This window comes from Acinonyx jubatus, chromosome A2, assembly GCF_027475565.1.
Source record: "Acinonyx jubatus isolate Ajub_Pintada_27869175 chromosome A2, VMU_Ajub_asm_v1.0, whole genome shotgun sequence".
NCBI classification, from domain to species: Eukaryota; Metazoa; Chordata; class Mammalia; order Carnivora; family Felidae; genus Acinonyx; species Acinonyx jubatus.
In genome coordinates, this window is record NC_069383.1 from 128,021,584 (window position 1) to 128,047,562 (window position 25,979).

The 25,979-nt window shown below is 44.6% G+C and overlaps 1 protein-coding gene across 11 annotated transcripts in view; it reads left to right on the forward strand.

The window, feature by feature from the left end:
• FOXP1 (forkhead box P1) overlaps positions 1–25,979 on the forward strand; it is a 591,936-nt gene that overhangs the window by 313,973 nt on the left and 251,984 nt on the right. The window lies entirely within an intron of this gene.

The window sequence follows — 25,979 nt, forward strand, 5'->3', positions numbered from 1 at the left end:
TCAAAATTAAATAAAGGATCCAGGATATTTTTTTCTTTGTCTTTTTTTTTTTTTTTTAATTGAATTCTAACGTAAAGGTGTGAGTTAGTGGGTGACCAGCGTATGGACTCTTCTTTTTCCTTTGGTCTAATTGCTTTTAATTCCCTGGACACCTTGACATGTTTCTCACTGATTTGGTTCTCTTATTTCGCCTAATCTGGTGCTCTGATAGAGTCAAGGTGGAGATTTGCTGTTTTTAACTAATTGTGCCTTGCTGGGTGGCAGTTCAATACAAAGAGTAAAGACCACAAGAAATTCGTCTCTACCTGCAAAGGGGACTGGAATAGAGTAGTGCAGATTCATAATTGAAAACAAGAGCAAATTAAGCCTTAGTGAGAGATATTACAGGCTATTAATCATAATAAATATGTTTGGCAACGTTGGGTTTGCGTGCTGTAGTGTTCGGTTAAAAAAAAAAAATCAAAGTCAGTGATTACAAGAGGGAATAGCTCTATGGCTTGTGACACGCTGGGCTGTACTTGTTCATTAGTTCAAACCGCATTAAAAGTAAGCAGTTGTGTTCCAGAATCGAGTATGTTGTTCCCAAGCAGGTCTGAATACATCCCCCTCCAAATGTAATCTCGGGTTCATGCCACAGCGCGCGTTTCTTTTGTTTTTGGTTTTTTGGGTGTTTTTGTTTTTTTTCTGAACATCTCAGCTTCAGCCTGGAACTCTAGTGTAAGAATTTTATTTTACGTTATTACGACGCTCGCACATTCCTGTTGGTTTCTTGGCTGTGGATCATTTCTGTGCATGCTCTGTAGCCCCGTCAAGGTGAAGCTCTCTGAAAAATAGAAATCCAGTGTATTTAACCAAAATGAGCTCGAACAGCCTCAAAGTTTGTATCTTAGAAAGCTGCTAATTATGCTTGTCGCAAAACATATCTGAGTGGAAGGTTCTGAGTCCAAACAGAATCGAGTGCTGCTTTAGAAATATAACTGTAGTCTGTGCTTTTAAAGAGGTTTATTTTTACTTTGGGGCCATGGAGGGGGTGATTGGAATTAGTAGCCTTTAATTAGACGGGGAGATATTCAAATTTTACAGGGATTTATGTTAGAACATGGAATGGCGGGTGGCTCTTTCCTCATTATGAAATCCTCCCTGCACATAATGAGGTTCATCATTAGTTGATGGAGTGAATTTGCCCTAGCTCTACCTTGAAAGGCACATAATTTACATACTACTTCAGAGCCTAAGCTTTAATGGATTCCTCGATGAATAAAATGAAAAGCTACTTTCTTTAAATTTTTGAACACTGTTTAGATAATACGATTTTAATAAGACATTCAATTTGCTTGTTAAGTCTATTTGAAAGTGCGTTTTTTTTTTTTTTTTTCTTTTTGGGAAAAATATATTTTGGCTTGCGTTGCTGTATATCACAGTGGATGGTTACCCTCACAGATATAGCAGAGAACATATGGGGTGCGTTGGTAAGAAATGGGGAGAATCTTAGGCGGAGAGCTTTTTTTTGCACGTGAGCCTCAAGATTATTGATTCTTGTGTAGAAACTCTTCAGACATTAAATGATTATAACAAAAAGGTTTGAAAACAAGCTTATTATCCGTGTCTGGTTTTGCATATCTAAAACGCGTGTGCATGCTGGCTCTAGCCAACACTGACAGAACAGCTAGTTGTGCCTCCTGATTTATTTTAATGACGGAAGAGCGAAAACTTCCCTAGTGCAGCTGCATGTTTGGGACTGCTGTGTTAGGTCCGCTCTGATTCCAGGAGGGGAGCCTGAATTGGAGGCTGTCTAACATGTTGTAGGGTCATCAACTTAGGAGCATTCTGGTCTACCCCGTAAATTCCGAAAGTTCTCTGGCTCTGTCACTCTTCCCTCTTTCGGCTGGAATGCGGAGAAAATCAGCTTTGAGTGGGCGCGATTTGAGCATGGACGTCTTTTCAATAAGTATGGAGGTTTCGTAATAGCATGTTATTGAACATGTCCTTTGCTTGTTCGAGACAGGTCACCCCTGCGTTGCCATCATTGCGGCAAGTGGAAACTGGGTTCTGGTGGTTTGTCACATTCAGGAGCAGGGAAGGTGTCTAAACATAAGTGAAGCCTTGTTTTGATAGAATGCTTTATTACCTGAAAATGATCAGCATATATTAACATTAATAGAATAGTCCATGTCATTCTTTTTTAGGTAATTTACCTCTGCTACAGACCTGTCTGCTTGAAAAAAAAAACCATCTTCCTCCCTTCTAAAACATATATTTGTTTAGAGAGTTTTCACTGAAGTGTACATGACAATTACAGCTGTTCATTAACAAAATTGGGTATTTGTTTTAAACTTTAACCAATCACTTTGATATGCTAATTATGGTGTAATTTAATTTGAGCCCTGTAATGATGATGCCGTTATTATGGACATAAATGATGCAGTTAAGCTGAGAGTAATCTCATTTGCATACTGTACATGCCAGTAAATTAAGCCCTTTCTTCGACTGCTTCAGCTTTAATTTTCCACTTCTTTTCACACAGCTCCTTTTCAGCCCCTCTCTTATAAGCCCACTTTGTAATAGTCCTGATGACTGTTTGATGTGAAGAGTTTCTGCACCACAATAATGCACGACAGAAGATGTAACATTTAAAGGATTCATTATCTTGCTGAGTGTTCCTTTAAGAAGGGAGGATTAGAGACGGTGGAGGGGGACAAAGTGTCCTTTCCATGGGATATGAAGGCCCCCAGTTAAAGTAATTTGAGATGCCAAATGCTCTCCACTCACCCCCAAGTCAGACTTGGGGCCCATTATTTATAAATGATGCTTTCCCCCCCCCCCCGCCCCCCCTTCCCCCACTCTACTGTAGTTGATGGTCACAAATCGTGTTGCATTCAACAGCAGTGAACTTCACGTGATCCCTTATTGTAATTGCCCCATGCTAGTTGGAGGCAAAAGTTTAATTTAGCCCACATAATACAATTCTTCCAATCTGGGCTTTTATAGATGAGATTATAATTTTAAACCATTCCAAGATAGACTGACTACCATTTTCAAAAGGATCTTCTTCCTCTCACCCACCCCCCCCCCCCCCGCCTCCCCTCCCCTGCACACATCGTCAAATAAACACAAGTTTTATCCAGTTGTGTGGCAGCCATGTCCTTGGAATGTAAGACCCTGCCTTTTGCCCCCCCCCCCCCCCCTCCGAGGGAGGAGACCCGCTGGGTGGCTTTCGAAAGCCAGCCTCAGCCAGTAAACTGTCATTCTCATTCCATTTGAACCAAGGAATGCAAAAGCATAAGTAAGCTCTTCGACATCTTGAGCGGGTTCTCCCTGTGGCTCCCGCTGAAGCCAGTGGGAGTTGAGTGGGTGTAACTGAGGACCGAATTTAGCTCTGTGTTTTTAAAAGGGTCATGGGCCTAAAAATAGTTCAAGCTTCTTGACTCTCCTGCAGGCGACTTCCTGGGCAAATGGAAGCGTATTAAAGCAGAGTAATCGGCTGTGTCCATCCTCATTTGTTGGAGCTAAAAGTCTTGCCCTTCCTTTGTAAGCGTTCCCCAGTTTTAAGCCTCTTGACCCAAACTTTTGCCAGACCATTTGCATCCCTTCCCCTCAGCAGTTCTGTCAGGAGGCTGCCTTTTCCAACACCGCGGCGGGTAGGGATTTCCTGGTCTTGCCATCATGAAGTGTATACAGGCTTACTCAGCCTTGTAGCAGTGCCACCTGCAACAGGGAATTTTTGCATAACTGTGGAATTTTTTTTTCATATTTTTTTAATTTTTTAAATCAGCTCCAAGCCCAATGTGGGGCTTGAACTCATGACCCTGCGATTAAGACTCACATGCTCTGGGAACTGAGCCAGCCAGGTGCCCCTGACTCTGGAAATCCTAATGGAAGTGAATGTCTCTTCTCCCAGCTGTTTTTGAATTAAGTAAATGCTGCCAAACTGTTCATGTGATGTCAGGCTATTCAGCAATTTGAACTTCTTGAGAAGCATATACCTTAAAGAGCTTTTTTTTTTTCTCCCTGTACCTCATTTCAGAAGCACCGCAGAAGGCAAAGATGTGCAAAAAAGCTTCTAAAAACCTTTGCGTATGGCTATAATGTCGTATCCAACATTATATTTTTCAAAAATGTGGAAATACTTTGTTTCCCATACCATTGAAGGAGACGGGGGAAAGGAGAAACGATTTTAGGTAATAGTCTAGAACATTTTTATAATAATTTAGGCTAGACTTTCTCAGTTCAGACCATGCCACTAATCGAGCAGATATTCCCATTGTGATATTTCCTACTTCTGGGAAGTTGAATAAACAAATGAATCAAATACCGCCAGAAGCTAAGTTCCCTGAAGGCAAGGAATATTAATCTGAATTCCTAACACGTGGAGTCACCCCTTGCACATAATAGGTGTTCCAGAAATAGTTTCTGGTTGAAATCATCGTACTTATTCCTGTAGGCATGTGGGCATCAAATAAGAAAATGAGGAGGGTGCCTGGCTGGCTCACTTGGCGGAGTGTGGGACGGTTGATCTCCCTGTTGTGAGTTTGAGCCCCACATTGGGTGTAGGGGTGACTTAAAAATAAAATCTTGGGGGAAAAAAAAGGAAAAAGGAAAACAAAGAAGGAAATGCCTTCTCTGGTGTAAGGCCTCTAAATACGCATGATGGTATTTGGATTGTAGACCCCAGAATCAATCTGTTCTTCCTCTGGCCCCCGCCTCGTATGGGAGCCAGTGCCCAGTCTTCGCAGTTGGACAGTAGAATTCTCCCCGGAAGACCTGCAGCCCAGATTATGGACTAATGCCTGTGATAATAACTCAGAGTTTATGAGCAAGAGCCATGTACTAAGTGAATGGCACATGTGATCCCACTGAATCCTTCCAACAAGTGGTCAAGATACGCACTGTTACTGTCATCTTTTAGCCCTGGCGTCCATGATGCGTGTACAGCTCTAGGTCACGCAGGCGTGGGGCTGGAACCAAGACTTGTACTCCTTCAGGAAAGCTCCAGAGTCCGTACTCCTGGCCACTGCAGTTCAGTCCTGCTTGTCACTGCCCAAAGAGACACATGCACTTACACACACTGTACATGTGCACTATGTACATAGTTCTTGTTACCTACATATACTTATGATATACGTGTATCTGTTACGCAACTGCATCTCGTGTGTGTGTTGTGCATACGTGCATCGAATAGCAGCTGCCTAAGAACTTGGCATATTTCACTGCCACCGAGCCCTGGAAGAATATTTGTTATTTGTCTCTGCTTACTGACGAGGAAACCGACGTTCGCTCAGATTGAATAGCTTGCTTACACGGGTAGAAGGTGACTGAACGGGGCTTCGAACCCAAGCCTGCCTGTCTAAAGGCACTTGGCTCAGTTAAATAGCCACTACACGCTCGCGCTAACCTTTCAGTAGCTTGAGAGCGTTTTGTGCTTCTCAGATACTTATTTTTTGAGAACCTGTGGTTTTTAAGGGCTTTCATATTTATCTTCTGTGTTGGGGATTTTGACTTTAAATGTGTGCTCTAAATAACTGAGACATCTCCTAATTTCCCAGTCTTCAGTGTGATATAAATTCCTGGCAAGAAGCCACCTTCTCTTCATCAACCCCCCTCCTCCCCAAACTAGACTGTTGATAAATTCTTTTTTTCTTGGGGGAGGAAAGTGCTGTGTTTCCTCTTTCCCTTTGATTGAAGTCTGTTTTACTTTTATCTTGACAGGTGACAGAATGAATATCAGCTGTAGAATTTATAGATGTATGGATCTGTAGATGTTTACATGCATCCCCGTGGACGTGCACAGACTCACAGCTTGTACTCTTACACACGATGCAGTCCACATGGAGAGAGAGAAGTGGGAACATTTCAGGGAAACTCTAACTTCCTTTCCCAGCCCTGTCCCTCTGCTGTGTCTCGGGAGTCCCACTGCAGGCGGGTGAAGTGATGACAGTGTGGATGGCATCCCTGCCCCTTACATTTAGAAACTCTTCCAATCTGGAATCTTGGAATGTTCTTAGGCCTCTGCCAGCAGGGGACCTGCCAGCCGGATGTGGCTACTGAGCCCTCAGAGCGCGGCTAGGCTAGCCTGAATTAAGGATGCATCGTTTGTACAAAATACGTGCTTCGTGTGTGCGTACGTGTTCAGTGACTTAGTAGAGAAAAGAAGAATGTAAAATATCTTCGTGATAACTTTGTTGATTACATGTTGACATTAAAAGATTTGGGATATATTAAGTTAGATGAAATACATTTTTAAAAGTAATTTCCCCTGTTTCTTTCTACTTTAAAAATGCGTTTGTTAGAGGGGTGCCTGGGTGGCTTGAGAGATTAGGCGTCCGACTCTTGATATTGGCTCAGGTCACGATCTCACTGTTGTGATGCTGAGCCCCACGTCGGGCTCTGCACTGGGCGAGGAGCCTGGGTAAGATTCTCTCTCTCCGCCCCTGCCCCGCTCACGTGCGCTCTTTCTCAAAGAAAAAAAAAAAATGTGGCTGGTATATATTTTTAAATTACAGACCTGGCTTGCATTTGTGGCCCTCAGTTTATTTCCGTGAGATAATACAGTTCTAGAATGTACATCATACCTCTGTGTACATGGTGACGGGCAGGCCAGATGGAGTGGCCCACAGATTTATCCCCCGAGTGGATAGAGAGCTGCAGTGAACGTATTTCACGGAGGACCTGACCCACAGTAGATGCTTGGAGAGTATTTGGGGATGAAGCCCCAGATGGCACATATTTCTACATGGAAGTCACTAAGGAAATAAACTACTTGGTTGTTTCCACACCTTGTCCTTCCTTATTATCATTTTGGGGAATCTCGCACCCATTTTATTGTTTGAAAAACTTGGACCTGAAAAGCGTTTCTATACTCAGCTAGCATCTTTGATGCCAATAAATTTTGGCTCATCTCCTATAATGGTTCCATTAACAGAGGTCATCAGAGAGAGAAGACAGTGTTCCCAGTGGACTTTGTTAACTCTGCTTACTGTGCTGGATTCTGATATCTTGCAGGAACCTGGGGCCCTGGGTCCACAGGATCCTATTGGGGACTTTCTGTTAGGCATATAGATGCATTTGTCTCTTTGATACTTTCTTTTTTAAAGTTTTTTTTTTAACGTTTATTTATTTTTGAGACAGAGAGAGACAGAGCATGAACAGGGGAGGGGCAGAGAGAGAGGGAGACACAGAATCTGAAACTGGCTCCAGGCTCTGAGCTGTCAGCCCAGAGCCCGACGCGGGGCTCGAACTCACAGACCGTGAGATCATGACCTGAGCCGAAGTTGGACGCTTAACCAACTGAGCCACCCAGGCGACCCAATGCTTTCTTGATAGATATTCTTTACCTAGTACAGGTGTACCCTTCCTTAAGTAAACTTTATGTGTAAATGTAGTTGTCATTGTCTTTTTTTAGAGTTTATTTATGTATTTTTTAGTAATCTTTATTGCCAACCCAGTCTTGGGCTTGTTCTCATGATCCTGAGATCAAGAGTTACACGCTCTTCCAACTGAGCCAGCCAGATGCCCCTGTTTTGTTTTGTTTTTAGGAGAGAGACAACATTATATGAATGTAGATTATTTAACACGTATTGATTAAGTATCTGTCTTATTAGGCATGATGGGCTCCCTGCCTTCAGAAACCTTGTTAACTATCTGGACACATAAATAGCACACGTGGCTTCAACCCAAGACATGAAAATTCAGTTTTGCTCGATTGGAGTTATGTGGTTTGCCTTATGAAAAGATTCTTTGATTTTCAAGAGGATTCATAATCAGTATCCATTAACAATTCACATGTTCCTCACATTCTATTCACTGTACAGATAGATGATTTAGGGGAAACACGATTTTAATTGTAAATTTCAATAACTCCAACCCCTGCGGAAAGGTATGTTACACACCGAAAAGTTTTTTCCCTAAGCATCTATGTCATTCTTTAGAAACCCAGGGAAATTCAATATGCAGTCTTTTCTAAGGTTTGTTTTTTTTTTTTTTTTTTTTTTTTTTCCCCCTCGCATCAGAATAGATGGAAACCTTCACTGGAATGAACACATGGAAATTATAACTGTCACCTCATCCATTAAAAGCAAGCATTCAAGTGGGATATTATCCCACTTTACTTTTTGGTCCTTAAGTCAAGGGACAGGGTATTAGATGTGAGATGACCATAGGGACCCTGGGTCCTGGCAAAGATCAGTACCCAGCACGAAATGTGCCCACTCACTTGTTAAGTGCTGAAAATGGTCACCCCCACCCCGTGCCCTAGGCTGCCTTCAAGCTGCGGCTTCATTAGTATCAATTGGTTTTCAGGGTGTTTATATCTCTGGGCCACTGGCTCCTGGCTATGATTATTGCTTGAAATTTTCCATACACTGCTTCCATTTTCAATCATCTTACCCCTAGTTGGCCTATCTTCGACTCTTTGAACTTCACAGGGGAATCATGTTAATGGTAGCTTTTGTCCTATGCATAACTGGGGAGGAAAATGCCTTCAAGTCATCCGCACGAAACATTTCTTTGCAGACACCTCCGAGAGGAGAGCCACCACCCTTGCCCACCAGCAAATCATCTCTGAACAGGAGGGAACAGCTGCTCCTAGAAATGTCCTTGGAGCTGCAAAACTTTCTAGAAGGCAGTGCAACTTTCAGCTGTAAGGTTTTAAAGAACAGCCCTGCTCCCCGCCTCCCCCCCCCCCCCCCCCATCCCCTGCCCGCAATACTATTACCGTCATTTCTTCCATAAGGATAGATTCTGGAAGGATAGCCTCTGATGCTCCTGGGTGCTTTGTTGTGTCGGGTGGTCTTAGATGCAGGAGGCGAAGGCTGCTGGTTGGATTAATTTGGAGCTGGGATGTAATGGATGGTTAGTGTTTTGAGGCGTTCGTCCCTAACCACCGTTTGGCAATTACTCGAGTTGTCCAAAAAGATTAGGGTGTGGTTTTTTTGTTTTTTGTTTTTCGTTTTAAATGCAATAGTTCACACCTTGTTTGGGTCCTTCTGTTGTGCTTGTGAAAGGTATCTCGATTTCTTGTAACTGGAGGTGTGTGTGGCCTTTTATATCTCCATGTCTCCAAATTGACGTGCAAGAAACAGCAGTTCTGAACATTGTGGAAGTGTGCCTGTAGTAATGGTTGTGTAAGAGGACAGGCTGGTAGCGGCCCCCACACCCAAGAGAGTAACTGCAGTCACACGGAATAAGAACACAAACGCCTAAGGAAAGGGCAACAATTCTGTCATGCAATGATGTCTGATTTGAGCTAAAAGCAACTTTGATATACCAAGGCCTTCAGTTCTGTGTCTGATCGCTTTTCCGTGTGTTCTAAAAGTCTTCTTACCTGCCTTCCTTATTTTCCAAAGATGTGCCCATCCTTACCCTCTCCTGTCCTTCCCGGTGTCTGCAGCCATCAGTTAGGGAGTATAGTCTGGGAAGCTACCCCATGTGCTGCAATCTACATTTCCGCTTGGTAGGCTGTGCATGTGTGCATCCTTGGTCCCTCCTTCAGAGTCCTTTGGAGGCCCCCCCCGCCACTTCAATTTTGGTTTAATGTTTATTCATTTTTGAGAGAGAGGCAGAGCATGAGCAGGGAGTGGGGGGTGGGGGCAGAGAGAGAGGGAGACACAGAACTGGAAGCAGGCTCCAGGCTCCACGCTGTTAGCACAGAGCCCGACGTGGGACTAAACTCACAAACTGTGAGGTCATGACCCAAGCTGAAGTCGGATGCTTCTAACTGTCTGAGGCACCCTGCCTTCCCCCCTCCCCCTTTTTTAATGCTGAGTTGAAACCATTTTTGGGTTTGGAATTACATTTTCTATTTTCACTTTTTCAGATCTCTTGACACGGACATGCTTCCTGCCTTAGAGAAGGCCCATTTACTTATTTTAGCTTTCATTTACTACTCTGGAGATGCCATGAAGCATCCTTCGAGGGCTGCTGAATACAAAGCAGTAGCTAGCAGATGGGTACAATAACTGTTAGTCCTTCCCTCTGCCAGTGTTCACAGCAGACATTGCTAATTGATCACAGTGCTGTTTCTCAGCAAGCCTGACTGTGGTCTATGAATCTTTCTCTTAAAGAGTGCCAGCTTCTTGCTAATCGATAGTGCTTGGCATGAAATCTATTTGCCCTCCCTGCTCTAACTGTTAAGATTTACTAATATGTGAATTCAGCTAATTGAATGCCATTAATAAATGGTGGCACATCTTTTATCTTCATACTATCAGATTACCCTTCTGTTATCTCACTTGCCTGAGCTACCCGGCTTCTTCTGAGTGAATGTTTTGGACACACGATCTTTTTCAGGTGTGACCTAGGACAGACTAGACAACCCCCTGAAATTCCTTTCAAGGTGATGATTCCCAAACAGGCTGAGTACCAATTCCCCTCTGAACTCTGAAGCTCTTCCTCGGGAACAGAGTACTTTCCACATGTGTTGGAAGGCGCACCCAGAAAATAAATGTGGCCTTTATGTAGGAGATAACGTTGAAGTATGAACTCTTTGCCTACAGGCAAATTGCCTGTTACTCTCCCTCTAAATGTCTAGGAATCTGGGTCCTGACACCCCACATTCTCTGACATCTCCCTAGACCACAGTCTGGTTAGAATGCACCAAAATTATTTATGTGCCCAAAGGAAAAAAAAAAAAAAAAAGAGGCTTTTCCTGCTTACTTATTGTCTGTCATTATTTTCCCTGTTGAACTTCTTCCTGAATTGTTTTATTCTCTACTCCATATTTTGAAAACTTTGCCTGGTAAATAGTGCTTATTGCCCATTATTATTATTTTTTTAATGCATGAGGAGAAATTTGATGCATCCAGAATCTGTACTTTCTCCAGCATAACCACTGAGTCATTGAGTTGGTGTTGTCTGTTGACATCCCTGCCCCCCCACCACACAACCCTTGGATTTTTGTCATAAATTAATTCTCTCTTTAAAGATTAGAAAGCTCTCCTAGGTTTCCTTAAAGCGGTAGGCAGGTTGGTTCTTTCTTGCTTATGTATTGGTAGCATCAGAAGTCTTGCTTTTGAATGCATGGCGTTTATAATGTGAAAAGGACGATTAGTTCCTTGCCTTTCTCTTGAACATAAAAAAAAGATGGAAATATGTTTGCAGGAGCCGGTCTGCCTAAACACCAGTGTGCTTGTGTTTCGTCATTAGTTTTTAATTTTACAGCCTACATCTTCATTTTTCCAAGTCCGAACGAGTAACACTGACTTATGGTCCATTTAAGTAAAGAAGCTATTTTAAATCCAAGTATCCCCATTGACTTTCAAAAGAAAAGGGGGGCTTTGCGGTCAGCTCCACAAACACAGCATTTCACGGGGGCGATCTGTTACTGAAAGAAAGTGGATTTGAAAACTCACTTTTTCCCTTGTGTGATGAAAGAGGACAGCAAAGAACCAGGGCCTGGGTAGTCCAAGTCTGCTGGAATCTTTTTCCCTCACCCTGGCGGGCCTGCCATACTTGGTGGTATGTCCCGAATGGAACAGAATGTGTGAAAGCCATTTAGATGATTATTTGATAATTTAATAAAGGAATATGCTTCAAGCCACCACACCCCTCCTACAGTTGATAAGTGATGCCACCTACTGTGAAAATATTTTACAAAACAGTTTCATTTGGAATCAGTATCAAATAATGATTTTAAAATAAAACATGTGTAGAGTTTTCTCTTGGCTCTTCCCAGTTTCAGGAGCAGACTGTCAGCTGCCCACCCTTGATTTGATGTACCAACCTTTTCTTCCTCCCCCAGAGTTCCTTCTCTGCCCACAGGGTTTGGCTTAGCAGGTTTTCTATACTGGTTTGGAATGACTTAAAATACTTGCATTTAACGTTTTGTTTGTTTGTTTTGTTCTGGACAGTATTGGCGCTTCGCACTTTAAAATATTATCTGTTCATCATGATAGGTAAAGGAGATGCCGTTTTCTCCCCCTTGTTTCTTTGTTTTGAGGGGGAGGATTTTGAAGATTGATCCATTGTTGCGTCCTAGATGCACCCTGCTCCTTGGGAGGGCGGTTTCCTGTGCCCGAGGCATCCTGCTGTGCAGGTAGAAGTTTCTTGGTACCAGAACAAGTCAGAAGCAGTGCATGGCCTCCCCGTTTCACTGGCCAGTTTGCTCCATTTGTTCTCTGAGAAATTGTCTAAAGAACAACAGAGACAATCCATTTAAAAAAGCTGCTGCCATCTCTAAACACCCAGCAACAACAGGGTGATATTCTTGTAAGGCTCCGGGCTTTGCAGGGGCGTGTTTTGCCTCTTTCTTCCTTTATTTCCCCCTCCCCTGCCCTTCCCCAGTGATGGGTGATGTCTGCTCTGGCTCCTGCTCTCTCCTCGGCAACCCTGCTGTTTGGAGCACCTTGTACAACTCCAGGCGGCCCGAGGAGCTCTAATTGTGAGCCGCAAGTTTGCAGGGAGTCCTGAAGGTTGCAGGGCCTCCCTCACACATGATCCGAGCTTGACAGAAGTGGCACAATTATCCAGAAGCCCTTGATGAAGCAGCAACTCTTAAGGAGGATACTTGAGTGGTTGTGGAGCATTCCAGAACTGAAAAGAACCGGCTGCCCTGTCAATGCAGATGCTGTCTTGTTGTTGTTATTGTGCACCACACCCTGGGTAGCTTAATGAGACGGTTCAGAGAACCCAGTGCAGCTGATATAACTTTTTTTTTTTTTTTAATTCCCAAGTTCTCTTGGTGACATTGACAAGAAAACAAGGGAAAGAAAGAGACATGGCTGATTTGCATATTGTACAAGGATATCATGGAGCCCAGATGATGAAATCTGAATAAATACGTGGATTTTGAGGACCTTTTTTTTTTTCTGACAGTATTCAGCATTAAGTATATACTTAAGCAGTAATGACTCTGAAGCTATGCTTTGCATTCATGAACACACACCGTAGGGTGACGCTTCGAGCTCTAGGTGAAGCCAAGATTTTCTGAATTATGTTTCATTGGGGAATTTTTACCTTTTTTCCCTGTTTATGACAGTCATTTCATCTGGTTTTATAATGAGGTCAGGAACAGGTGAATGTAAAATAATACTAGTAAGTGGAGTGATTTCTGTGTTAATGATTAGGCTATTTTTTAAATTAAAAAGTTCTGGTATTTGAAACACGCTCTGTACTTTAAGCACACTTACCAGTAATTAATCAGAATGAAAGATTTTAGTGCTCCCTGATTATGTACAAATGATTATGGCTACCTGTCTACAAGAAGTCAGAGAAGCTGGCCTAATGGCTAAAACTGGGGGGAATAACGGGTTGTCTACTGGGTTTTTTTCCCATTATGCCAGGAAATACAGAAATTAGCACTTGGGTCATGTAGGGGTACACTTAACTCCTTACCCCAAAAGGCCAACTTTTCTCTTTTATAAAATACAGGTCTGCATATTAAACCGATAACCTTTAAAAAATGAGACATCAAAAAAAAAAAAAACAACAACAAAAAACCCACAGTGAAAGCATTTTACTAGGGAACCTCTTACAGCACATTTTAAACATCTTTTGTGTTTCCACATATCAAGCTACTTTATGGACTTTTGCTGTGGCATTGCCCTTCAACGAGAAAGCTTTTTCCATTTTGTACCATAAAGAATATTATTTTTCTGCCAGCCAATTTTCTCTGTTAGTCACTAATTGGCTACATAAATCTCGGGTGTTGAGAATGAGGAATGTTTCAGTGTCATAGAGTGTAATCTTCACCCTTATTTACCAATTCATTAAGATTCATTGATGCAGGATCGGTGAGAGGAAATGACAACATAAATCAGACCTCCAACATAATGACCCTAATCAGTTGGGAATTGCTGGAAATGTCATGATGAACTATGTCCTTGTGTTAGTGCCACTGTACATTGTCATTGCGCTGCTTTATGAGTGGGACGCATCTTCCTGACACTGACTGTATTTAACGAAAAAAGAGTTGTTAAAAACCTGATTCCATTAAAGCCATGAGATCCATACAAGGTCCTGTGGTATTTAGCCTTGTGCCCTTTACCTTCATTGTAACTGCTTAATGGAGCTGTAGTTTAATGCACATTTAGAGTACACCTGAGTAAAAACTCCCTAGAAAAAAAAAAAAAGCAAGTTGATTTACAGCTTGTCATGTCTTTCTTTATTTAACCCAATAATTTCGGCGTGTCTGGAGAATTGGAATCAGTAAGTTCTCCACTTAGGTACCAAATCTCTTGTCACTAAGCTGAGGAAGCATTCTACTGACCTAGAACTCCCTAAATACCCTCTCCTTCGGTGACGTGTGGGATTAAAACCTCTGTCGCCACAGGTTTTGCTGATGGTAACCGCTGGTCATTCCTAGAATAATGTGTCAATTCAAAATTAGCAATAGAATTTGACAGGGGCTCCTGTAAGAGGTTTCTGGATCCCCTCCCACCCCCGAAGGTATTGATTTTATTCCACCACGTTCTTAGAATTGGTTCCTGGAAGATGGGGGGTGGGGGTGGGCGGGGGTTGCCTAGCTCACACGCATTCTTCGATTTAATACAGGTTATTCATTTAGCTGTAACGAATTAATCGGGCAGCAGTGTGGGACCAGCCCAGCAGGCGATCCCCTTTTCCCTTCTACTTACTGCTTATTAAAATCTTGCCAGTGAGCAGCAGGTAAACACCTTTCAGGATGTGAAGATTGAAAATTGTCACTTCACTCTCCTTGAGTTATTTTTTTTTTTTAACATTGAACGTGATGGTAACCATTTTTTTTTATCTTAAAAAAATATCTTTAATCTATGGTATAAGGCTGAGAAAGACCTATAAGAGAACAAGACAAGTTTACCTAATCTTGACAGCCCTGGGTGTAATCTCCCTCTGCTTGTGACAAGTCAGACTCTAAGATTTATAACTCCTTAATCAAATGTCTAGAAGTCTCAGGAAATGTTATCATAGGACTTCCTTTCACATGACTTACTGAGAACTCCATAGACCGTTAGATAAGCTCTAGACTAAGCCGGACCTTAGGATAATTCAAATTGACTAACAGTCCTTTGGGGGTTTGGTTTGGTTTTGTTTTTTGTTTGGTTTTTGTTTTTGTTTTGTGCTTTTTTTGGTTGGGGTGGAATGAATGTTTTTGGTCTGTTTTGGCAAGGGTGTGTTTACGGGGGGCGGGGGGGGTTGCTCGGCTGCTCCCAGGAGAAAGACCCCGTCCGTTTTCGTGCTCTGTGGTCTTCAGGTAAACGCAGTGCATGTCCCGAATTTTAGATTTGCGTGGTGAGGGGACTCTGCGGAGCCACGGGTATGGCAAAAGCTGCCAGCCGCTGGGGTGGCGACAGTGATGTGCTCCTTGCATGGCCATAAAGGCAGCCTCGGAAGAGGGCCTGGGTCCTGGCTCAGCAGTGAGGAGGGGACTGCACTGGGTCACCAGCCACCCATGCGTCAGTGGAAGGATGAGTAAGAGCGTGAGAAGTACGGCAGCATTGGAACCACACCGGCCTTCTTATGTGGTCCAGGGGGCCCCGGCACCACCAATACCACGAAGACCAGAATGACTCTCCCCACCCACAGCCAAACCAAAACGTCCGGCTCCCTCTGCCCTGTCATCGGAGGGGACTGTCAGCTGCTGTCTGACATCCTGCGTGCTTTGGCTCCTACACCAGTCTGACCAGCGCAACGGTGCACGTTCCCTCTTACTGGCTGGTGACAGCTCACTTAGTGCCCATGCCCAGAGACTGAGGGCGGGCAGGGGCGTGAGATGATGTGGGGAGGGGGGAGATGCAGAGGTGAAGAGAGAGGAGGACAGGGAGAAGAGGAGAGACATGGAGGGAAGGAGGAAGAGAGAGAGAGAGAGAGAGGGAACCCCAGGAAGGAAAAGGGAACCCTAGGGTAGACCCTGCCATCACCTGTACATGACAGAGTCCCCTGCCCCAGTGCGAGTATTTCTCAGGATGACTGCAGCTGGAAGGGGGCACAGAGGCTGGCAGGAGTCCCGCCTGGGCCTGCTGAGCGAAGCCGTAAGTGGAAAGGCAATGCTCTGATGTCAGCATTATCCATCAGACCTCGAGCAAGAATCTGCACTTTGAAGAATCCAGCTTCAGCTACAAAAAAGATCCCGAGATTGTTACCAGTTCAGACCTTGCAAGACAAAGTGAGACACCCAGGTTTCTAAGCAGAGGTACTCTAGTTAGCTCGAGTAAATGGGAAGATGAAAATCAATGTAATTTAAACTTAATCTCCCCAGAGGAGTCCAGCACTGCAGGCTGCCAAAAAAGTGCCCATGCCCTTGATGTGTCAAGCAAAGTTACCTGGAAAAATAGGAGCAGTGACACTAAGTTTTTTCTCCACCCCTGCCTCTCCAGCTGGCTTTTGAAAACTTACAGTCGTTCAGGTTTAATCCGCAAAACTATCATTAGTTTCTAGAAGGTCAGAGTTTTTTTTATGAACCTGCTAGCTGAAAGTAAATATTGCCCGAATGTCTGAAGACCTAATTTTTCTTTGTAAAATTTTTTTTAATGTTTATTCATTTTTGAGGGAGGGAGAGAGAGAGAGAGAGAGAGAGCGTGAGCGAGCATGAGTGAGGGAGGGGGAGAAAGAGAGGGGGACACCGAATCCAAAGTAGGCTCCAGGCTCTGAGCTGTCAGCACAGAGCCCGACGTGGGGCTCGAACTCACGAACTGTGAGATCATGACCACAGTCGAAGTTGGCCACTTAATCGACTGAGCCACCCAGGTGTCCCTGAAGACCTGATTTTTCTTAGCCCCGCCTTGGGTCATTGTGCTTGGCACCGCTTTCCTGTGCCCCGTCTTACCCTGCATTGCAATCTTTTCACATCCTGTTGCTTTCCAGAGCTGTGATGGGGGTTCTGTACACAACCCTCCAGCATTAGGGTTTGAGAGAGAAATCCCAGAAGGCTGGCTAGGGGGGAAGCACGTGGGCAGAGAATTGGAAATGAGTAGTGAAAAATAGCTAGCTACCCCTGGTAAAGAAAAATTCTTTACAGAAACAGGAATGTTTAACAGACAAAATACCTTCCAAATATGCAAATCTGTGTTTATCTCAGAGAATTCTACAGGGAACAAATCCGTAGCATTAGCAATTATGACTTAGCTCAGAAGTTTTTTTCCCCTCCACCCCATCATGCTCATAAACATCAATATAGCTTAGAGCTTTATGTTAAACTGGCTTTCTCCTATTTCTTTTAAGAGTTATTTGTCCAACATGCTTTTATTATCCTAGATGATGTGATTTGGAAAGAAAGCATTAATTCTCTTATCAGCTCTGTTGCCTTCCCAGTCGTTCAGAGAATTGAGCTGCCCTGGTAGTTTATGAAGTAAGCAGCATTAAATGGAGAGCTCGTCGCTGATCAGATTGAGCCACTTCTGAACTGCGGCTACCCAGGCAAAGGGGATTGACGGTTAGCATTTATGCGGTGAATGTATTGTAATAACATGGCAGGCGACAGAAAGCAGGCACCTTCACACCCTGCCACCTCCCAGCCAGCGCCTTTGTGTCATCTAAATTTTTGAGGCACAAGGTGCCTTCGCTCTTTATCCTGTGTTGTCTGTTTAGTCTGACTTCTGGCAACAGTGGTCCTTGGGTGAGGATTTCGAAAGGTAGCTGGTGTTCGTTGTAGACATTATAAGTGATACATATTCTCACGTTCATCTTTCCGCTTACGTGTACGTATCCATTCATTCATGTAAGAGATCCTGACTGACTGTAATGTGCCAGGTCCTGGCAGGTTTGGGCACCTTTGGAGCTATTTCTAACTCTTAAACATATCGCCTACATTATCATGTTAGAATAATGTCAAATATAACCTTGTCAAAACAACGAGTCTGTGGGGTGTCCTTGGCATACGCTGTTAATGTGTGATTATTTTCTAATGAGCTTGATGATAAATTAGACGCTGGCAGCTCATGTGGGATCACTGGGTGAGGGGATGCTTCTGTCCCATGCGGTTATTGGCTTAATAATTTAGCGAACGTCTGCTGAACACCTACTGTGTGTTACTGTGTGAGGTGCCAACCCTCTCCCTCTGGCTTGCTGAGTGATTTGAGAAGCTCACCTAAACCTCGCCGTGTTTTGTCATAGATGTGTCGCCAGGTGCTTCACATCCTCCATTTGCTCATAGTTTTCCCGCTGCTCGAGTTGATTATACCTTACCTTCTCTGCCCTGCGTGTACTTCTTGTCCCCCCCCACCCCCACCCCCGGCAGGGAAGCCATAACTAACCATTTCGGTAGGATGCTCTCTCCTGTCTGTCTCTCTCCCTTACCTCTTCGTCCTCCGCCGCTTTGGCCTTGGCAACTCTCTGGAGTCCTCTGCTCGTCCTCCGCTGATGTGTACCACTGGTGGTCTGCTCGGAACCATGCCTCCCACGCAGCTCTGCGTTCTGGGCTCAATGAAGCAAGTCCTCATGGGCTTATCAGGGCCATTGTTTGTGGTTTCATGTTTGTCTCGTTCACCACACTGACTCTACACTTGAGCCTCCGCTATACCTACATTTCATCCCAGCAGATGATTTAATTGCTCTTCTACCCTAAAGATGGCGGTCCTATCACTCGTGAAACTTACCTCCTCTAAGCTCAGAGTTGGCAGCCTTTGTTTTCTCTTTGGTCATCTTCTCAGTCTGCAAAACGGAAGGAGTTCTGTTTCCTGAGGGGCTGCCATGCTCCTGGCGGGGTGAGTAATTGCTGATGCCTACACCCCACATCCTTCCATTGCTCATGATCCCAGTCACTCATTCAGCGAGCTTTTGGATAGTAAGTGTCCAGTCCTGCTAGGCTTTAATGAAGCAGTGATAGGATATGCTTGACCTAGTGGGAGGACATGTTTAGTCATTATTGTATTGAAATGTGCCTGATCTTTGGCCAGCATAAAAACAGAATTCATCTGGAGTACTGAGGGTGAAATATCTCCTCTCTAAACACAGCGTTTGAGCTGGGTTTCACAGCGTTCGTAGGAGTTTGTTCGGAGAGAACAGCATCTTAGAAATAGAACGGCATGTTTGGAACACAGTAAGTAACGGGCAGTAGTGTTGGTTAGTGGAAGAGGATGGCAGGACAGAAGTCTGGGAGGTTACACAACGGGCCTGTTATTCCAAGCAAAGGAGTTAAGTCTCTCCTCTGAGAACGGAGGGGGGTGGGGGGCTGGAGGTTTGCAAGGCAGAGAGTGACCCGATCAGATTGGCTTTTGTTCTGAATGATATGTATGGTACCTGCAGAAAGTCCCTGGGTATTGCAGGGGAGAGGTAATGGTAGCCGGATGGCCACGGGGATGAAGAAAAGAAAGGGGGATACACCTGACTGAGAATTAACCAGGTCCTCAGGATCAGCTCAGTGTCAAAGGAGATGACAGTGACTTTTTCCTGATCGAGCAAAGTAGCGGTTTTCAGGGAAGATTGTTTCGTTTCGGACGTGTTGAGTTTTAGGCAATCTGATGAACTTTGAGTGGTGGGAGTAACTAATAGAGACAGAAGTAGTTGTCAGGAATCCAATCTGGATTAATTACGGAATCGGAGGGGGTAAAACAAATACACAGGGCACAGAGGAATCTTGCACACTACCGTAATGAATGGACAGGTAGAGGCAGTGAAATTGCATCCACATCCCCTGGACTGCCTGTTGTAAATGCTGCCTCCCAGGCTGCCTGCCCTGGATCTGGGTGAAACGCTTTGGCTTCTGGGTTTAGGAACTACACTATGCTAGCCTCGAAAATTGAGAGACCACCATACAGAGAGTTGCAAGGAGGAGATAAAAACCTGACTACTACACCCTTTCAAGATGCCTAACTCAGGAGGAGAAAGAGGTTGAAGTGGGGGGCAGCAGAGGAGTACCCTGGAAATGATTATTTAGGGTCAGAGTACCTTGAATATATGTAGAGGCAAAAGTGAGGAAACCAGCAGAGTGGGATTTGGTGTTGGTGCGATGGTAGTTGATGGAGGAGGGCATGCGTTTAAGAGTGAAGGTAGAAGGTGAACACCCTCTTAATCTCAGAAGGAAAAGAGAAAAGGGAAGAAGGTTGAAGATACTGATGTTGGGTGGGGGAATTCCCTCTTGCCTTCTCTGTCATCTTATCATACTTAGGCTCTCTAAACCACTTGAAACCACCAACCACCCCTTCCTTCTTGAAACTCTCTTCTCCTTCTATGTCACTCTCGAGGGCTCTACCCTTGACTACACCTCTCCAGTATAGTGGACAGAGATTAGATGACTTTGACGTTCAAACGCCTGCCCACTAGCTTTGTGTGTATGTGTGTGCGTGCGCGTGTATTAATACTTTCTAACTTTTGGCGCTTTCTGCTTAAAAAGTGGAGGTTATATGGACCCCACAGAGTAGTTGTGAGGACTACAACTTAGTAAATGCCACTCTTCCTGTTACCTAAATATAAGACAGACTATGGTTTTTCCAGGGACCCTTCCCCTCCTCTCTCCGTCTTACCCACTCCCTGTGAACTGTAGCCTCTGTACTGGTGGCTCCCCACTAGCTCATGTTTTCACTTCTGCTTCTCTCCTGAGAGCAACCTCTTCCCCTCACTTGGCTGTTTTCACAAGAGCATCATTATTCTCCCAATTACCTGGGCTAGAAATCTGCGAACCTTCATCGATGCCAGCTAAGCCTTTATAATCAACTCCCAGCTCATCAGTTCTAGTGGCACAGTATCTCATTCATTCATTCATTCATCTGACATTAAATTATTTATCAAACTGCCTGGTTCCCCGTTGGTTACAGAACATGATCCCTGGCTTACACTTAAGCATTCAGAAAATTAGAATGCAGCGTACTGATTGCTCTGCAAAAGTTTAGTACAAAACTTGATGAGACCCTATGGGAGACTACTTATCCTACAGTTGGTGGTGAATGTAGTCTGTACAAGCTTCTTAGCTTCAGCTGAATTTTGAGATTCAATAGGATTTAACTCCTTAAAGATTCATGGCAGACGTACAAAGGTAAAGGGGACGTGTGGCTACAGGTACAGAGGCATTAGAGTCCGTTGTTGAGTGTGGCCACAATTTAGACAGGGAGGGAGACACCCGATGGAAGGTACTGATACAGCCAGATTATGAAGCGCTGTATGCCTGGGCCAGTGCTGTGCAACAGAAATACAGTGAGAGCCATGTAAGGATTTTACGTTTGCTGCTTCTTGTTTTAATGTCCATTTAAAGAGAGAGCATGTGCAAGCAGGGGAGGGGCATGGAGAGAGGGAATGGGAGAATCCCAAGCAGGCTCCGAGCTGTTGGTGCAGAGCCCGACTCAGGGCTCGATCTCACTAACCGTGAGATCATAACCTGAGCCGAAATCAAGAGTTGGAGGTTTAACCTACTGAACAGGCGCCCCAGGATTTTGACTTTTCTCTCAGCCACGTTAAAAAACCTGGAGAATCCGGTATAAATTATAATAGTACTTTATTTAAGCCAATTTATCTAAAATATCATTTCAACATGTAATCAGTTTATGAAAGACACATTTTACATTCTTTTCTTGGATACTAAGTCTGAAAAAGTATCTCAATTTGGATGTTAAAATTTCATCAGAAGTACTTGATCTGTATTTAAATTTCCTAAAACTTATAGTTGAATAGATGAGTAGACTCACATACCCAGGTTGTTCAACACATACTTAAAAGTTTTCCAGTAGCTGAACCAAGCATCATTTTTTAAATTTAAATTAAGATAATTTGCATTAAAATTACACATGTATTAAAAAATCCAGTTCTGCTGTCATGCTGGCCATGTTCTGAGCGCTGAATAAGCCTCATGTGGCCAGTGGCTTTCACATTAGATGGAGCAGGACTTCTAGTTGGGGACTTGGCCCTTGAGGCAGTGGGGAGCCATTGATGGGGGAGCCACTGAAACAAGGGAGGTGACAGATCAGAAGTGCTGGGATGTGGCCAGCCTACGAGATGCATTCATTCTCATCCAGAGCTACAACGTGATGCAGGCGTGCCCCAAAGTAGACAGGTATGGAGAAGCAGATATTACTTAAATAGAAGGGAAAGGGGATGGGAATTGTTAATACAGGAAATCAAAGAGAAGGAAGACTGTCAGACAATGCCTCATTTGGAATGTGCCTCCTCCCTGAAAGCCCCTGGCTTGGGTTTGGACGGAGGAAGAAGCAGGTGATCTCTGAGACAAGGTCACGATCGTTTCAGGACATCGAGGTAGAAATGCCCAGAAGCTTGTGGGAACAGAGGGGGTCTGCAGCTCTGGAAGGATATTTTAGTTGTTGAAAATGATATGGGAGTCACCAGACAGAGGCAAACACGAGGTGAAGCCGTGGGAAGGATCAGGTCATTCAGAGAACCTGCTTTAGAGCAGGGGTCAGCAGACAGCAGCCCTGGAGGCCAAATCCAACTGCCACCTGTTTGGTAAGTAAAGTCTTACTGGAAGTCAGCCGTGCTCATCTGTTCATGTCTTGTGTCTGCCTGCATTTGTGCTCCAGCCGAATTGCCCTGAGTAGTCGGGGCAGAGACCCTGTGGTCTCCAGAGTCGCAAACATTTGTTTGATGGCCCTTTTCAGAAAAAGTTTGCTGGCCCCTGCTTTAGAGTTTGGGAGTTGTGAGGATGGAATGCCAGGAGAGGGGAACATTTAAGAATGAGCAGAGGAAGTTCAGCTGATTACAAAGTGAGAAGGAGCCACCAGATGTGTAGGCAGAGAACCACTGTGAGCAGGAAAACCTGGAGGCAGAGAGAAGAGATTTTTTTTTCAAGAGACAGTATGAATGACAGCGTCATGTGTTGCGAGAGGTCAAGTGAGGTAAGGATTGAAAAGTGTCAATTGAATTGAGCAACTCCAAGCTCATTAGCAATTGTGGTAGGAATATTTTCAGCAGAGAGGTGGGGCAGGCTCTCACTGGGCTGAGGAACCAGTGGGAGGCAGGAAGTGGAGACAGTGAGGTATCTTTCTTTCCATCAGCTGGCGAGTGAAAGGAAGGAGAGAGCAGGAGGAAGCTGACAGACACTGGAGGTTGAGAAGGATTGTTTTCAGGTGGCCAAGCACACCTGACAGGGGACAGGGCAGAGCTTAGAGGGACAGCTGGGAGAGGGGAACATGGATGGGGCAGGTGCTCAAAAGGCAGGGGGAGGTGGGAGCGGGGCCCAGCCACCGGTTTTTATTCCCACCCTTACTGCCTCTGTTTTCAGGGGTTTCAAGCTCAGTAACCTGTCCTTCGGTCTCCCTGCTCGAGCTCTCTGCCCGGCACTTCTGTAGGTATCCTCGAAGGCTCGCCTGCCCCAGCCCTGCCCGCTTCCTGCTCAGCTAAGGTTCTGCCTGCAGTCTGCATTTTTAGGCTTAGCCACTTTCCCTGGCAGGCCCCTCCCATCCTCGTTGGAGCACGCCCTCCTCGTGCCTAACCTCTTCAAATACAGTACTCCATTCAAATGGCGGGGCGTCACCCAAGTCTTGCCTAATCTGACCCATAATAGGTGCTCAGTTCAGTAGTATTTATGAAGTAGAAATGCAAGCAAAAAAAAAAAAAATCACAAGTCATTAAAATTTTAAGGCACGTTATAAATTTATTATTGAACAAGAAATGGGACTCATTGCTTTGATTCCATAATAAAAACAGTACAGATTCACATCATTTTTCTCAGCCATGACGCTGTTGGCACGGGGGACTGGATGAACTTGGTTGCGGGGGCTGTCCTGGGTGTTGTACGGTGTTCAGCAGCATCCCTGGCTTCCCCGTAGCACCTCTTCACCAGACTTGCGGCAACTAAAATTTTAGCCTCCAGAGACTGCCAGAAGTCCTCTAAGAGAGCGCCTTTTCCCTCCTGCTTTGCAGATTTGGTAGTTGGATCCAAGAGAAACGATCCTAAGCTAAGTCTTGTTCCAGGCAGTAATAAATGGAAACCACCCATTTTTGACCAGGGACCAACCAAGCTGCCAACGGCTGTGTTCCGTTCCATCGAACAATACGGCCGGGTATCAGAATTAAAATAAGGGCTCCGATGTGTGAGCCGATGGTCGTATCGCTCAGCTACCGTGTGTTAAGACTCTGACGCTTTAACACAAGCTACATTTCACATGCACACACTTCTCTGTTCTTTTCCAAATCAGCTGTTGTGTTCTATTCTTTGATCAGGAGCCTTCTGATACAGGTGAGGTAAGACCTCTCTCATCACAAATATCCACCTGTTGGAAGGAAGCCACCTTTCTGAAAAAGACCCACTGACGCGTATGAACGTGGAGAGCCATTATATCATATTTCAGATTTTTATTTGAAGTGGGTGAATTCATGGGGAAAGAGCAAAGGAAAGACCTCGTAGACTTTGGAGGGTTGTTTTAAGGAACGCTTGAACACGCCCACCTCTAATGGTACCAAAGCTTCCCCTTTAGCATGGTAGACTCCGTCCCTCTGCTCCTGGGGTGGGCGTCCTCCATGGTGTGGATTTAGTGATGGGCGCGTAAGCTCTTTGATTCCTGTTCGGTCCAGGTTTCCCAGTGTATTGGCATGTGCTGAGTGCATTCATAATTAACCCCTTGTGTCCAGCATATGCAGTACGGGTTGCTAATCCTGCCTGAAAATCAGCCTGTACTTTCTGGACTTGAGCAAACTGCATAGACAAAGAAATACTGCTGCAAAGCCCCTTAAAGATTTGTCTCGAGGTATCGAGGCTTTCAAATGATCATCAGAAGGTTGCTTAGAACAAGGCTGTTTGCAGTATCACCTTCTGCCCTGCTCTGCATTTTTTTCCTTTTAACTACAACTTGATAAATGGGAGCTAATTTTGAACAATAACCTGGAAAGTTAATGTCAGCCTCTAAAACGGTCATTAGGAGGAATGTTGACTTTACTGATGCCCTGTTCCTCCTGTAACCAGGAAAAAAGCAGGAAAACATGAAAAAAATAATAATTTAACTGAGAACACAGTCCTACTTGAGGCTCATTTTATGATGGGAAGAAGAGTATTCTGCTCTTGGGAGTTTTTTAGTGGCTTCCCAAAGGTCTGGGTTTTATGGGCTACTCATAATCACTGTGATTTATTGAACACCTACTATATACAAGGCACTTTACATATATTAACTTTGCGTGCTCTCAGAGCACTGTGCATTTTTCATGGTGGCACTTTCCACAGTTCTAATCTCCACTTATGTGTATGACTAATTGATGAATGTGTGTCTTCCATAAAGACAGTCACCTCCATATGGACGTATGTCTATCAGGTTTTGTTGCTTCTCATGACCCCAACACTTAGCACAGGGTCTGACACATACTAGGTCCAAAATAAGTATTACTTAGAAGGATGACTGAACCCCAATGCAGAATGGTCTGATTTTAGAGAAGGGGAAATGGACAGATGGAGTGGTTGTGTGTGGCGTGCTGAAACCTTAAAGTTGGCAGAGTGGGAAGTAACGTTCACGTGTGCCTGGCCGGAGGCTGCTCCCTTCCCGCCGCACTTGCCTTCTCAGACTTTCACGTGCCTGTGAATCACCTGGGGGATGTTATCAAAATGCAGATTCTTCTCCATTGGGTCCAAGATGGGCCTAAGAATTTGCATTTGTACCACACTCCCTGGAGACACCCATGCTTCACTCCGTAGAACCGTGCTTTGTGTAGCTGAGGTCTGCACCACAGGTACAGTGTAATAAATGACAACTTCCTATCTTTTGGAAGCATATGGGGTTCTCTTGGAGAGCCTGGCCATGAGACAGAGTATTTGCACCTATACTGGTCTCCTAAGAAAAGTGCCCCTGGGATCTGCTCTTGAATAAATACACTGGTGCCGTCCATCAGTTGATTATCCAGGGGCCGTGAGAATCTTAACTCAGGTATTGATGATGCTCATGGGCCCCCCTGTCTCCGTTGTAGATCTCATCCCTTTGTACCAGGTGGTGTTCCTGCTCTAAAGATGTCCATTCCCCCCACCACTCACATTTACCACAGCATTGCCAAGGAGTAGCAACACCTTTTGAAAATTTGAGTGTCTAGTGGATGAATGAGTCCTGTGGAGCATCAGATGGTCCCACCATCAACCCCTGTAGCCGTTCAGTGGCCCCAGCCCTCAACGTGTGAAGGGAGGCTGCCATTGACCACCTGCTGTTGGTGCC